Source organism: Canis aureus, chromosome 17 (assembly GCF_053574225.1).
Source record: "Canis aureus isolate CA01 chromosome 17, VMU_Caureus_v.1.0, whole genome shotgun sequence".
In the NCBI taxonomy this organism is placed as follows: domain Eukaryota; kingdom Metazoa; phylum Chordata; class Mammalia; order Carnivora; family Canidae; genus Canis; species Canis aureus.
In genome coordinates, this window is record NC_135627.1 from 12,091,039 (window position 1) to 12,104,876 (window position 13,838).

Consider the following 13,838-nt stretch of genomic DNA (forward strand, 5'->3'; position numbering starts at 1 on the left):
CTGGGTTACCAGAAAGGGCAAAGAGCATGAGCAGCAGAAGGCATAGTTGCCACCTGCTTAAATAAGATAGGGGACAGGAATCCCTGGATGGCTCAGCAGTTTAGTTCCTGCTTTTGGCCCAGGGTGTGATCCTGGATACCCGGGATCAAGTCCCACGTCAGGCTCCCTGCATGGAGCCTGCTTCTCCCTCTGCCTGTGTCTCTGCCTCTCTCTCTCTCTCCCTCTCTCTGTCTTTCATAAATGAATAAATAAACGAAATCTTTAAAAAGGAAAAAAAGGGGACAAAATGCCCAATTATAAACTTAGAGTTGCCAAGATTCTCTCCAACATTATATATATATTTGCTCACATAAATACCTCAGCATGAATTGTATGACCTTTGCAAATATAGTCACCCTAGTCTGTCAGCTCAATTTTGTTTTACTAAGTCCTCAAATTACTTCAATATAGTATGATTTTAGCAGTAATACCGATTTTGATGATAGAACATAAAGAAATGACACACTGGGGTGGCCCCGGTGGCGCAGCGGTTTGGCGCCGCCTGCAGCCCGGGGTGTGATCCTGGAGACCTGGGATCGAGTCCCACATCGGGTTCCCTGCATGGAGCCTGCTTCTCCCTCTGCCTGTGTCTCTGCCTCTCTCTCTGTGTCTCAATGAATAAATAAAATCTTCAAAAAAAAAAAAAAAAGAAATGACACACTGTATCATGAGTCATACTTCACATTTTTCTTAGGCTTTATATCCTAGAAATCTTTTCTTTCAAAATCTTATCTTACTCATTTCAAACTTTTACCTTGTAAGAAAATTCATCTTTATGGTTGAGTCAATACTATTTACTGAGTACTTTAAGATTTGTATTATGTGTATTTCACAAAGAGCTACCTGACCTTGAAGACACTGACCAAAAAAAGGCATTGATCTTTTTAACACCTGATGGAGACAGGTTGAAACTACATGGAGGGAAGTCAAGATCTTAGGACCTTTTCTTCCCTCCACATATAAACTCCCCAAGTAAAGGAGAAGAAAGGGCAGACGACTACATACATGCTATACAGGGCAGAGTGGCACTTACATAGTCATTTGAATTGGATCCCAAAAGAAAAATTGTAATGAAAGCTACTGAAGGAAAATCAAAAATAGAGCCACCATAATTTCAGAGAATCTCTATGGTGCACAAGTTCGATGATGACACTGGAGCAGAGACCAGCTTACATGTGAGCCAACATGTTGCTTCACAGAAGATGAGAAAGTCCTCTCTGCGCTAAGGATCTTAAGATGTTTCAAACAAGAAAGTAAATATCTATGTTACTTGGCAAATGGGTAACACATTATTTTTATCTGTTTAGTTTTCTGCCTTCTACCTCCATTCTAACACAAACCTATATAAATGATTTTTTCCAATCAGTAGCCATATTACCAAAAAGGTAAACTTTAAACCTATCTCCAACTAATTAAAAAAAAAAAAGAAGAAGAAGTCTGTACTCCAGTCAAATCCAGCTATTCACTCTCCTTCAAAAGGCCCTTATTGCCTATTTCATTCATGAAGCCATAGTTTGTTTATATCTGGCCTTTGGGCACCCTTACACTATCTGGGATTATTAGTTGGCTTTACATTTTTTTCCCTCATGGAATATGTAAACCTGGAAAAAAGGGACAGTTGTCATAAAATCTTTGTATTCTGGAGCAGCCCGGGTGGCTCAGAGGTTTAGCACTGCCTTTGGCCCAGGGCCTGATCCTGGGGACCAGGGATAGAGTCCCACATCGGGCTCCCTGCATGGAGCCTGCTTCTCCCTCTGCCTGTGTGTATCTCTGCCTCTCTCTCTCTCTCTCACATGAATAAATAAATAAAATCTTTTTTAAAAAAATCTTTGTATTCTGTTACAAAGAGGTGGCCTTATATAAAACACACTCTTTGAAAATCACAACCCTGTAAAAGTATTTTCTATATGAATCAGGTGATACATTATTAATAATTTTAAATAATAATCGTGAGCTAGAAAAACTTACCTAGGAAAGCTGACAGTTATATAGCAGCTAATCATATCTACCTCTTCATAATTTGTCTTCTAAAAGGATATTTGGTTAATTAAAAAAAAAAAAAACCTCAAAGCTATTTAGCTTGAATCAACTCTTCAACGATAGTATAGAATAGTAATTTAGATGTTAGAAATCATATTAGGTATATGTGACAAGCTCAGTAATTTACAAAACAGTCCATACTTTATGTAATGTCTTCCTTTCCATATTCCTGTGAAACAGGATGAACACATAGTATCACCCATACTTTATTACAAAATCCAAAGTTCTGGGATGCCTGGGTGGCTGAGCGGTTGGGTGTCTGCCTCGGGCTCAGGTCGTGATCCCAGAGACCCGGGATCAAGGCCTGCATGGGCTCCCTGCGTGGAGCCTGTTTCTCCCTCTGCCTGTGTCTCTCTGCCTCTCTTACGAATAAATAAAATCTATAAAAAAAAAAAAAAACACAAAAAAAACTCAAAGTTCCAAAGAGGGACCTGGTAAATTGGAGGCAACATTAGGTATATAACCCTAACTCTATTATCCTAGCCATAAAGTAGACAGAACTGTATCACAAGACCTTGAAAAAGTATTAGAAGGCTTAAACTGTTCCATTATGTGCCAGCAGACCATCTAATCTTTCAATGGGACAAGAAGCCAACAGTAGGTAGATTATAAACTTGGCTGAGGTATGAGTTCCATGAACACTAGGATGCCATTTGCTATGTATGTACCAGCACCTGGTACAGAGCCTGGCACACAAAAAGTTCTCAAATATCCATCTAACTGAATAGTGCCTGTTTTGTACTATTACTAACAAAAGTCTAAAGCCCTATAAAATTATCTGTGAAGTTCTTCATTTCTCAATAGAGGATGCACCTTAAATGCTTAATTACATTAGCCAAAGTATATACATATATATGTGTGTGTGTGTATACATACATATACACACACACACACAAACACACACACACTAGAGCATACATGTAATTGAAGACTGTGATCATCTAAGACCTTGCAATTTAAACTAGGCATATTTTAAAAACAGAGCTAATTACTCAACAAGTCAATTTAAATCTAGAATACGTTCTGCTTGGAAATGATTTTATATTTCAAGAGGCGAGGGCAGTGACTCTCACCAATCAGAAACATACTGGGCAATTTTAAATGGGGAAGCACTGATCTTAAAATGATCTATTTTGGTCACTCCTTAGCCCATTATGATTTGTTATTCTTTGCAAAACTTAAAAACATGTCCTTACTGATTACTCAGGTCAGAATGAAAAAAATGAAAACTTGATCTGGTGACAACATGGCATATTCTTTGAATCCAGGGAGTACTAAAAGCACTCATGAGAACTGCTGCCAATGCAAGTCTGTTTTACATTAAATTCTGAAAAAAATGATCGCTTAAAAGATAATCTCCAAATTTCTTTTAAAATAAAAGCTCAAAAAAAATAAAATAAATAAAATAAAAGCTCAATTAGCTAAGAAGGACATTTATTGACTGCTTCCTACGTGACACTTTTCCAAGCACTTGACAGGCATTATTTCACTTAATCCTCATTGCCTTAAGAGATGGGGACAATTATTATCTCAATTTTGCCAATGAGGGACCTTGAGTGCCAGAGCACATGCAGAGGTGGAGCCAGGAATGAAATCCAGACCGTCGGACCCCAGTGCCTGGAGGCTGACTCAAGAGTGCAAGGATGTCCCTGCTTACAAAAGCATGTTTATTAAGAGATGGTTCCATTCCCCCACCTCCTGTGCCTTCCTGTGGCCTGGGCATCCCCCACCAGAACATGAGAGCTTCCATGAAGCCTCCTTCCTGCAGGGTCCCTAAGTTCTCTACAATTCAAGCTTCAATCTCTCAGACACCCATACTCCATGGCCCTCCTCTCCAGTGACTGCCACCTGGGTGTTCTTTCTCCCCGTGCATGTTCCCTTGCCCATCTTTTCTTGACCCAACATTGTCATCCCAGTCCAGATGCTGACATTGCACACCTAAATTACTACAGCTTCTTTCCCCTGGCCCCTTAACTACTGTCAGAAACCAGCCTTCCTGTCAGATGTTATAGTGGAAGCCAGCAGAGCAGTAACAACAAATACTTGCTGACAGTAACATGGCATAATGCTTTGACCAATATACATACATACATATATATAATCTCTCTACAGAAGCACTAGATAGATAATCTCATTCAAGCCTCATAATACTTCAGTGAGGTTCATCTCATTACTATCCCTATTTTACAGGCAAGGAAATTATACTCCAAGAAACTGAGTAACATGCCCAAGGTCACACAGCTCTAAATATTGGCAGTCCAAATCCAAGGTCTATCCATTAGTCTTAATCACTATACTATTTGTTTTATTCAAGTAGAATTATGGCCTACATCCTCGGAGAGCCTTGAAAGAGACACTCACCAAGTAACTTCAAATTCCCTTAGGGGGTATATGTGACTACTTTCGGCCAATGCAGTGGTGGCAAAAGTGACATATGTCACTTCTAGGCTGATGTGTTAGAGAGCAGAGCGAAATATTCTATTCCCCTCTTGCCTCCTATCACAGCAGCCAGAGCTGTTCTAGATGGTGGGAACCTTTGTCAGCCTGGATCCTTGAATGAGTCAATGGAGAACCCCCCTACCGCTTACCCTAACCATTCATGTTGGCCAAGTGGCACAAGTAAGAAACACACTTCATGTATTTATCCACTGAGATTTCAGAGTAAATTTGTGGCTACAACATAAACTGGCCTTCTGACTAATATAGTATTTAATCTAGTTAGAGTGAAACAGACCAATAAATAGAACATTAGAAAAGGGCAGACATGCTCCAGTTCTCCTGGCAAACAAACATAATTTTTATTCCCACTTTCACTGTGTCATTTCATGCTCCAGGATTGAGAATAGTTCCCCATGATCTACCACACCAAGTCCAAGTTCCTCTCCCACACTTTCAAGTCCCTGCAACCTAATTCCCCTCTATTGCCCAACATGGACCTTTCAAGTTAGTCTAGTTGGTTTTGTTCCTGTACCATGAATATAACGAATATCTGGTTCCCAATAATTGGATTCTTCTACTTCCCCTATTTATTCTTTACACTCATATCCCGATCATACCTCCTCCTTAAATTCTTCTTTGACTACTCACAGCCACCCATCTTCCTTTCCTCAATTTATTTGGATCTCATACAGTCAATGCCATGTAGCTGTAACTTTAGATGTATATTATCTTAGAATAAAAGAGAAAACACACTGGCCTGCAAGCCTGTGGCCTGGTTCTGGTCTGACTGTTAATCAGCGACACCACCTCCGTCTAGTCTTTTAGTCATTCTAGGGTCAGTTTTCTTATCAATGAAACAATAGTGTTAGATAATGTGTAAAGTCTGCCAACATCACATAGCCCACAGTCTATTACTTCATGTACATTTACTCTTACGTAATACAACCGCCTCTGGAGCAGAGACTCTTACTTCTTTCTATTCTGAGTAACTCCAAGCACAGCACCTTGCACATCAAAAATGCTCATAAGATATATTTTGATGATGGGCAGCCTGGGTGGCTCAGCGGTTTATCACCACCTTGGGCCCAGGGCATGATCCTGGAGACCCAGGGTGGAGTTCCATGTTGGGCTCCCTGCATAGAGCCTGCTTCTCCCTCTGCCTGTGTCTCTACCTCTCTGTCTCTGTTTCTCATGAATAAATAAATAAAATCTTTAAAATATATGTATATATATATGTTGATGAAAAATCATCAAATATTAGCTAAAGTTACTATGATTTGTAGTATTTTTTAAAAATTTGTACTGTTAAAGCGCAATGGGTAAGGGGTTTTATTATTGCCAGTTATAACTTGTTAAGCAGCAACAGATTAACACATGCTTCATATCGGAATATTAATCATGAAAAATATACTAAATTGGAACCTGGAATGGCAATGAGATCAATCAAGATTTATTTTAAAAACAAAACAAAACAAAATCCCTCCAAAAATAGTTTTCTGCTGTGAGTCTAAGTAATACCGCCAGCTTTTCCTCTTCCTTCCACATACAAGGAAGCAACGTGTGGTAAATAGTTATTTAATGTCTCCCTGATAATATATATCCAGACTGCCCTACCTTACCACACTACAGCTATTAGAAAGAGATCACAGAGGAAACTAGTACATGTGGGAAAATACATGATCTTATTTTTCAATAGTTTATCTTCCTCAAAAGTTTTAAAGACATTCTTTTCTCTTTATTTGCATACCTACTATGTAGCTTCTTGCTGCTAACAATGTTTTTCAGATGTCTTGCCTACTCAACTAAACAGCAAGCCACTTATGGGCACATTACTCTTCTGTCCCACATGGCGCCTACCACAATTGATCTAAACCAAGAATTCAAATAGTGTTTGATTGGCTTTTATCAGTTTTCTCAGAGTGTGAGAACATTTATTTCTGTTTTCTACACTTGCAAGAATGACTTTTCCCATGCAGGTTTTGAGAAGAAAAGAGTGTGTCAGAATGAAACTACAAGGAGGCTACAAAAGGTTTTAATGGTGCTCTAAAAATGGTAACATCACTATGTGTTCTTATTGCTGAAGGGTGGCAGCTCTACAATTTTCCCCTTATGTCCTAGAGTGAAACATCGGTTTTTTTGTTTTAACATACATAGTGAAAATATATGGAGTTACTGCCTTGCAGTCAGGCTTAAAAGATAAATGCCAACCAGATTATGCACTGATTTACCATATACTTATTATAGTTCAAGAGAGTAATGAAAGCATCCCAAGAACCATCATATGTATTACTGATGGTTTTCCCTATTAAGGGATCAGGAGCAAGGAAAGATCAAGAATTTGAGTGTTACTAGCTTTACCTAAAGAACAGCTGTTAAGAAAAAGACATCATCAAAACAGACTCATAGACACACATTCACACAACAAGCAATCAATGCACGCCCATTTTTAGTCCTACAACCTGGTAAGTACTCTACCTAGGACATGGCCCACGATTGTGCCTATACCCACACACTCAGGTATCAGAAGAGACCCAGGGAGAAATCAGTCAATTGGAGGCAGGGGCAGGCCTTAAAGATGCTAGAGGTCTTGGCCATGCAGAACTGAGGAAACAAATGGTAAAGTGGTAGATGGAAAGAAAAAAAAAGTATCCCATTAGGGAACCAGTTGTCAAATTATTTAAAGATTGTGTGTTTGGCAAAATTATCAGCATAAGGTGACAAGTACTTGGTAGTCATTACAGTATTCTCTCTGCATTTGTGTTATGTTTAAAATGTTCCTGTAATACAGTTAAAAAACTCGTAAGTAGTCTCGAACACATTCCCATACTCTTGTTACATGAGAGGTGGAAGCAGAAATTTGAGGACTCACAAAGGACTGAAAGAGAGATGGGTATCACGTGGCTCCAACCCCTCTCTCATCAGTAAGCTGCATGACCCAAATCATACCAGAGGACAGGAATGGGACATTTTAAGACCACATGTAAGAATAGTCTCAACAGACCTTCTAGAAGTCCTAGTAAGAGATGGCTTTTGGTAACGAAGTCATCAGCAAAGAACAGGTTATACTAGAAATCCACATGAAAAGACTGTCAGGGTTTCATAAACATATACACATGCATACACACAATGCTCCATTGATCTCCTAACACCAAAGTCCACTTCCTTTTCCTTAAACCATGTTCCAGTTCAAATATAAGTATTTCAGATTCAGGTATGCTGCTTCGTATATATACCTTTGAAGTCAAATGTAAAAGTCGAATTCTCTTAATTACCAGTCCTGTCAGCAAAGATTCACTTCTAGATAACAGAATAGCTCTCAAGCTATCTTGGGGGAAAAAAAGACTTAGTACACAGATTTTGGTCTTATAAAACTGCTGAAAGAGCCAGACAGGCAGATTTAGCCTGTGCCTCCAAGGAACAACAAAGAACAACTGGTCTACCTGGAAAAATGCATCCTCTGCCACATTTAGGACACTGGGAATCAGGAAGTCGTTACATCATTTTGATATAATCTAGGAATCAGGAAGTTGTGTGAACTGTAACCTCCAGTGCCTTGGAGGTTACAGTTGGGTCTGTAGAACTAGACCACAAAATTGGTATTTCATATGTTACTGCCTTGCCTCATATTGAACTCAGCACCATACATATTGTTCTGACTGGTGGAGCCTAAATCATATCTAGAAAACTGGATGCAAGGGGGCTGAAGAAATAAAGCATACAGCTTCCCACCCTTTGCTTTATGTGGAGGTACACTAAGGACCACGGGAAAGGTAATATGCAAGTCAATCTAAGCATATCCATCATACCACATAAAATACCAAAATACTCTACCAAAAGAGAGGAAGGAATGTTTAAGATCTTATTTATTTATTTATTTATTTATTTATTTATTTATTTATTTGGCAGAGAGAGAGCACAAGAAGGGGGAGCGATAAGCAGAGGGAGAGGGAGAAGCAAGCTCTCCACTGAGCAGGGAGCCCAACATGGGGCTTGATCTCAGGACTCTGGGATCATGTCCCAAGCAGAAGGCAGACGCCTAACCGACTGAGCCACCCAGGCACCCTTGAAAAAGAAGAAACAAAAGGGGTGCCTGAATAGCTCAGCTGATTAAGCATCCAACTCTTGATTTTTGCTCAGGTCAGGATCTCAGGGTTGTGAGATTAAGCCCTGGCAGGTTCCGCCCTCAGTCTCCCTCTCACTCTGTCCCTCCTCCTACTCATGCACTCTTTCTAAAATAAATATTTTAAAAAAAAGTTTAGTTTTACCATTTATTAAATAAGATCCATCTTCTATACAGTAACTGGCTTAATCTCTTTAAAATGTCAAGCCTGGATGGCTCAGTTGGTTGAGTGCCTTCCGCTCAGGTCATGATCTCAGGGTCCTGGGATTGAGCACCGCATTTTCCTCTCCCTCTGTCTCTCCCCCAACAGCTCATGCTCTCTCTCTGTCAAATTAATCAATCAATCAATTAATTAATTTTTAAAATCTTTTTAAAAAAAATCAGGCTCCTAAAAAAGACAGAATGAGAACTGTTCCAGATTAAAAAGTTAAGGGACATAACCAAATGCATGACACAATAATGGATTGAACCCAGACCAGATTTTTTTTTCCTTTTTGCTATAAAAAAGGACATTATTGGGACAATTGCCAAATATGAATAAAAATACATACTGATGTATTTAGGTGTAAAGGGGTATTATACCTAAAATTTGCTCTCAAATGATTCGTTAAAAATTCCATTCATATAAAGAGAGAAAAGGACAAGGTAAATGTGAAAAGTGTGAATATTTTAAGGTTTAAGGTCTATAGGAGTTTTTGTCCTCTTCCTGTAACCTTTCTACGAGCCTGGATTACTTCAAACATTTTTTTAAAGCCTAAAACATAGCTGCAGCATTTGGGAGCTCTACAGAGGAACAGCACAGTTTCTTCCACTAAGTTAAAATGAAAATTAAAAGCCAAATAACTGGAGTGGCAGGCATACAGTTGGTGCTTTTTCAGATACTGATCCATGGGGCATTTCCCCTCACCCTGAAAAGTTTCTTGCAGCATGTGCTTATTTTGTACTTCTCATTTTAGCAGCAAAATTTGAATGCAGTCTAAAAGTTGTCTTTAGACACTAATATCTACTTTTATAAACATCTGCAACACTGCAGTTGAAAATGTATATAGGAAGACCCCATTTGGTGAGTTCATATACTCAAATGTCTTCCTAGTAAACAGAGGACCATTCACTACATCTTCTACCTTAAAAAAAGAAAAGTAGCATTAAGGCTGTGTTACACAAAAGGAAATGTCTGAGCTAAGAGTCAAACAGGCATGAATTTCAGTCTAGGCTCTGCCTGCTAAATACGTAGACATGACCCTAGTGACTCAATTGATTCTAAGAACCTCTGCTTTCTCACAGACAATAATACTAACATCTACTCTTGTAAGACTGTTGTGGATGTTCACTTAAATCAGGAACATATGTAAAACAATGCTCTATGGTATTCAATATTCAATATGTATCTGTCGAGATGCCTTAACAGAAAGAGTAAATTCTGCTATCAAAAAATCTCCAAATACAATGTATAATATTAACATTTCATAATGCTACTCTCTGTATTTTTTCCATGTTGTTGCTAATATTACCAAACATATCCTCAATGCAGTAATTTATTTATACAAGTATTTATTAAGTGCTTACTATGAACCAAGTACTGTTCCAGGCACCAGGATGAGAGTTGAAAATAATGCAGACCAAGTTGTCCTCATAAACCTTAGGTTCTCCAAGCCAACATTAAAACATTAAGTAAACAACTAGTATCAGTTTAGGGGAGGGATAACTTTTGAGTGTCATTCTGGCTTTGCTGCATCCATGGCTGGTTCTTTGCCATCCCAAATCTTCTCTGAACTGCTTTACTAATAAACTCCCTTTCTGCTAGATAAGCCAGAGTTCGTTCTATTACTTCAACTAACAAGCATGCCTGTGCTCTCATAACTGAGAAAGCCTTTTTCCCTTTGACCTCAGATAACAAAAGCACATTAAATACTTCAAAACTCAACACAAATCATACACACACAAAAATTCAACCCTAAGAGAGGTATGAGATTATTTTTGCATGCTGTATATATTGATTGCTATGGTTACCAAGACGTGGTTAGCATTTTGAACTTTTTTTCTTAGAATAATGCAATGATCTGAATCTCAAATCTTTCATAAGGTGCAACTTTCCAATGATAAACAAGAACAGGAAGTGAATCTCGAATATACCAGACTTGTAGTTCCCTTCACTATTATCTACATTGCTGTCATTGCAGCTTGACGTAACATTAAACTTTCCACTGTCCTATCTTAAGTTAAAGTTATTAATAGTTTTATTTCTGCATTAAATAAAACGTATCCCATTAAACTAGAAATTCTGACATATACTCAAATGTTTTAAGTTCTAAGAGGAAACATCTAAAATAAAGGAATTGAGTAGCAAAGCAACTTACAAAAGCAGAAATGAAAACAGATGTTGAACTTCTTTGAAACAAATTTTTACTAGTAGCTTCAACCAAAGCTATTTCAGTCGACTACTAGAAATATTCTACATAGTCAAAAGACCTCAGCAAGCTTCACAGGCCAGCAACTCAAGGGTGTGGGCTCTTTTCAAGGTTCTACTTACCACCCAGCACCGTGCACATTATGGGATTTCAAAACACAGGTGATCGGTGCCATAAGAGCTCAGTTTAAGTCAGTGACCCTCCATCGGGTGCAATTTTGCCCGCCCAAGCATCATCTGGCAATATCTGGAGACATGTTTAGCTGTCAAGACATGTTTAGGTGGGGTTGCTATTGGCATCTAGTGGGTGGAGGCCAGGGATGTTGCTGAACACCCTGCAAAAGCACAGCATAGCTCCCCCCGCCCCCCAGTGAAGAAGTATGTAGCTGAAAGTGCTGACCAAGGTTGAGAAAAGTGGGTTAGGCTAACTAGACCAACTCCTCACATTCACATATAAAATCACTGATCACGTGGCTTTCCACAACCCTCTCATGACAGCCTACAGACCCTTCTGAACAGAACACATTAAATCTGTACCCTGGAAAGACACTCTGACCCTTGAAACTGTCAAGGAAACCCTGCAATATGAAAAGCCAGCATCTCCTTTCACAAGTAACCAACAATCTCCAAGTTAAGAAATTCTGTATGCCATTTTATTTGCTTCTAAAGACACTGGGCTTCAAATTTTACTAATATCTCGATTACACTGAGTAGCTATTTCATTTCCTAATCACTCCTGGGACAATATCAAGCACATAAGCCACTTCCTCTCCATACTTATTTTCTAACATCATGATTTTTCTTTCATCACTTTACAGAAAATGGTGCTCAAGGTTTCTGAGCCTGTTTCCTTACTGGAGAGGATTATTCTGAGGATTAAAGTGACATCGAGGCAGCACATGGTACATGGGACATGGTGTGTGCTCACTGACTCCTAACAGATACGTCATACACATGGCATTACACACCCAAATACTGAACTGGTGGGAAGATTGAGACCTTGGTTGAGAAAGATATTTTGAGAATGACAGAATGAATGGATCATATATTTCTCTCTAGATAAGATGTTGGAAATGATTTCATAAATCCACATTTCAATTCTTTAACTCAAATTTGGAATTCAATGTTTATATTTTTCTGAGTAACAGATCTGAGGTGACTTCCTGAGAGAGAGACAGAGGAAAAAAAAAGAAAAGAGCGAGCCATTAATACAAAAGAATAATTCAAGTAACTAGCATGTGGCAGCCCAAAATCTCAATCACAGCCAGGTCTCTCTCATATTAAAAAACAGTCTTTTCCCTACTTTATGCTCCACACTGAAGGAGCCATAAAATAGAAGAGCCTGCTCTTAAGTTGAAAGAGTAGTCAATTAGGTAAATAATTACAAAATCAAGTAATAAATATTATATGTAACTTGTAAGCATAAAGTCATCTGTGAACACAAATGGATAAGTGATTAATTCTGGCTGGGGGAAGGTTTCACAGACTAGATATTCCAGGTGAGTCTTGAAGGATAAGCAGAAGTTGGCCAAGCAAGGGAGAAAGGATGCTGCAATCAGAACTATCTGCATACACAAATTCAGAGAGATGAGAAATGACACAAAAGTGACAAGTAGAGGTGAATAATGCACCGAACCTGATGTGTAGAGTATAAGGGGAGAATGAGGGAAAATGAGACTAGAAAGGTTGGTAGGAACTCAATTCTGAGGTGCCTCACTAACAGACAGCAGTGGGAAGTCACAGGTTTCTGAAGGCGTAAAGGAATAAAGATAAGATCTCCTTTGGAGGTAAACTCAGGGGGCGTGGAACAGTGTAGATGATAGCTTTGAGATGGTGACAGAAAGGTTCCTGCAAGAGTCCAGACAAAAGCAGAAGAAATGCAATCAAAAGACCAATGCCTTTTCATTCATTTATTTACTCTGTCCACCCATCCGCCATCCATTCACCCACTCATCCAACATAGGTGCCCACTAGGTGGAGCCACTAAGCTAAGCGAGGCAGGATCAGTAAGTAGGTGAGACTGTGATTAGCTTGCATAAAGCTTCAATTCTACTGGAGGAGACAGATATTAAACCATTCATTACACAATGAATTATTCAATTTTTATGGTGATAAGTGCAATGAGAAATGTTCTCAGAAAACATCTCTCGAGACCGTGACCTAGTCTGAGGACAAGGATGCTCAAAGAAAGCTTCTGCAAGAAGTTACTTTTTAGTTTTCCTGCCGCCCATGAGCTGAGGTTATTTATTATCTCATATCTCTCATTCTGAATAAGTTTTGAGAAACTTCTGTCTCATTAGTCAACTTTGCTTGGTACAATTACATTTAAGTACCTACTTACTAAAATCTCTGGTGAGTCTAGCCAAAGCAGTAAGGTATTTCTGGAAGGGGGAAGAAGGACTAGGGGTGAGCAGAGAAGGGTGGGGAAGAAGTTAAAGGGTGAGGAGGGTGAGAGAGTGGAAGGAAACAGGACTTAATTCCAAAGGTTTTAGCTACACAACAGGAGACTTTATAAAGAGAAACTCATTAGGAGAGAACACCTCAATATTTCTTATAATCAATACTCAGAAACATAATCCTCTGCAAATTGATAAACAGGATGAACCACCAACCTGTCAACTTCTACTAACTTATCTTGACTGGGAAACACTCTGTGTTTTAGATCAAGGAGTGATCTAGGTCTGTTTTTAGATCTAGGAGAGATCTGGGTCAAAATTCCAACTCTGGTCAACTGAATTACATACTCCTGGGCAGATTTCTTGGTCTGAGAATCCATTTTCATACCAGTAAAAC

The 13,838-nt window shown here is 38.9% G+C and overlaps 1 protein-coding gene across 2 annotated transcripts in view; it reads right to left on the minus strand.

The window, feature by feature from the left end:
• Positions 1-13,838, minus strand: part of UBAC2 (UBA domain containing 2) — a 179,017-nt gene that overhangs the window by 93,728 nt on the left and 71,451 nt on the right. The gene's annotated exons all lie outside the window — the stretch shown is intronic.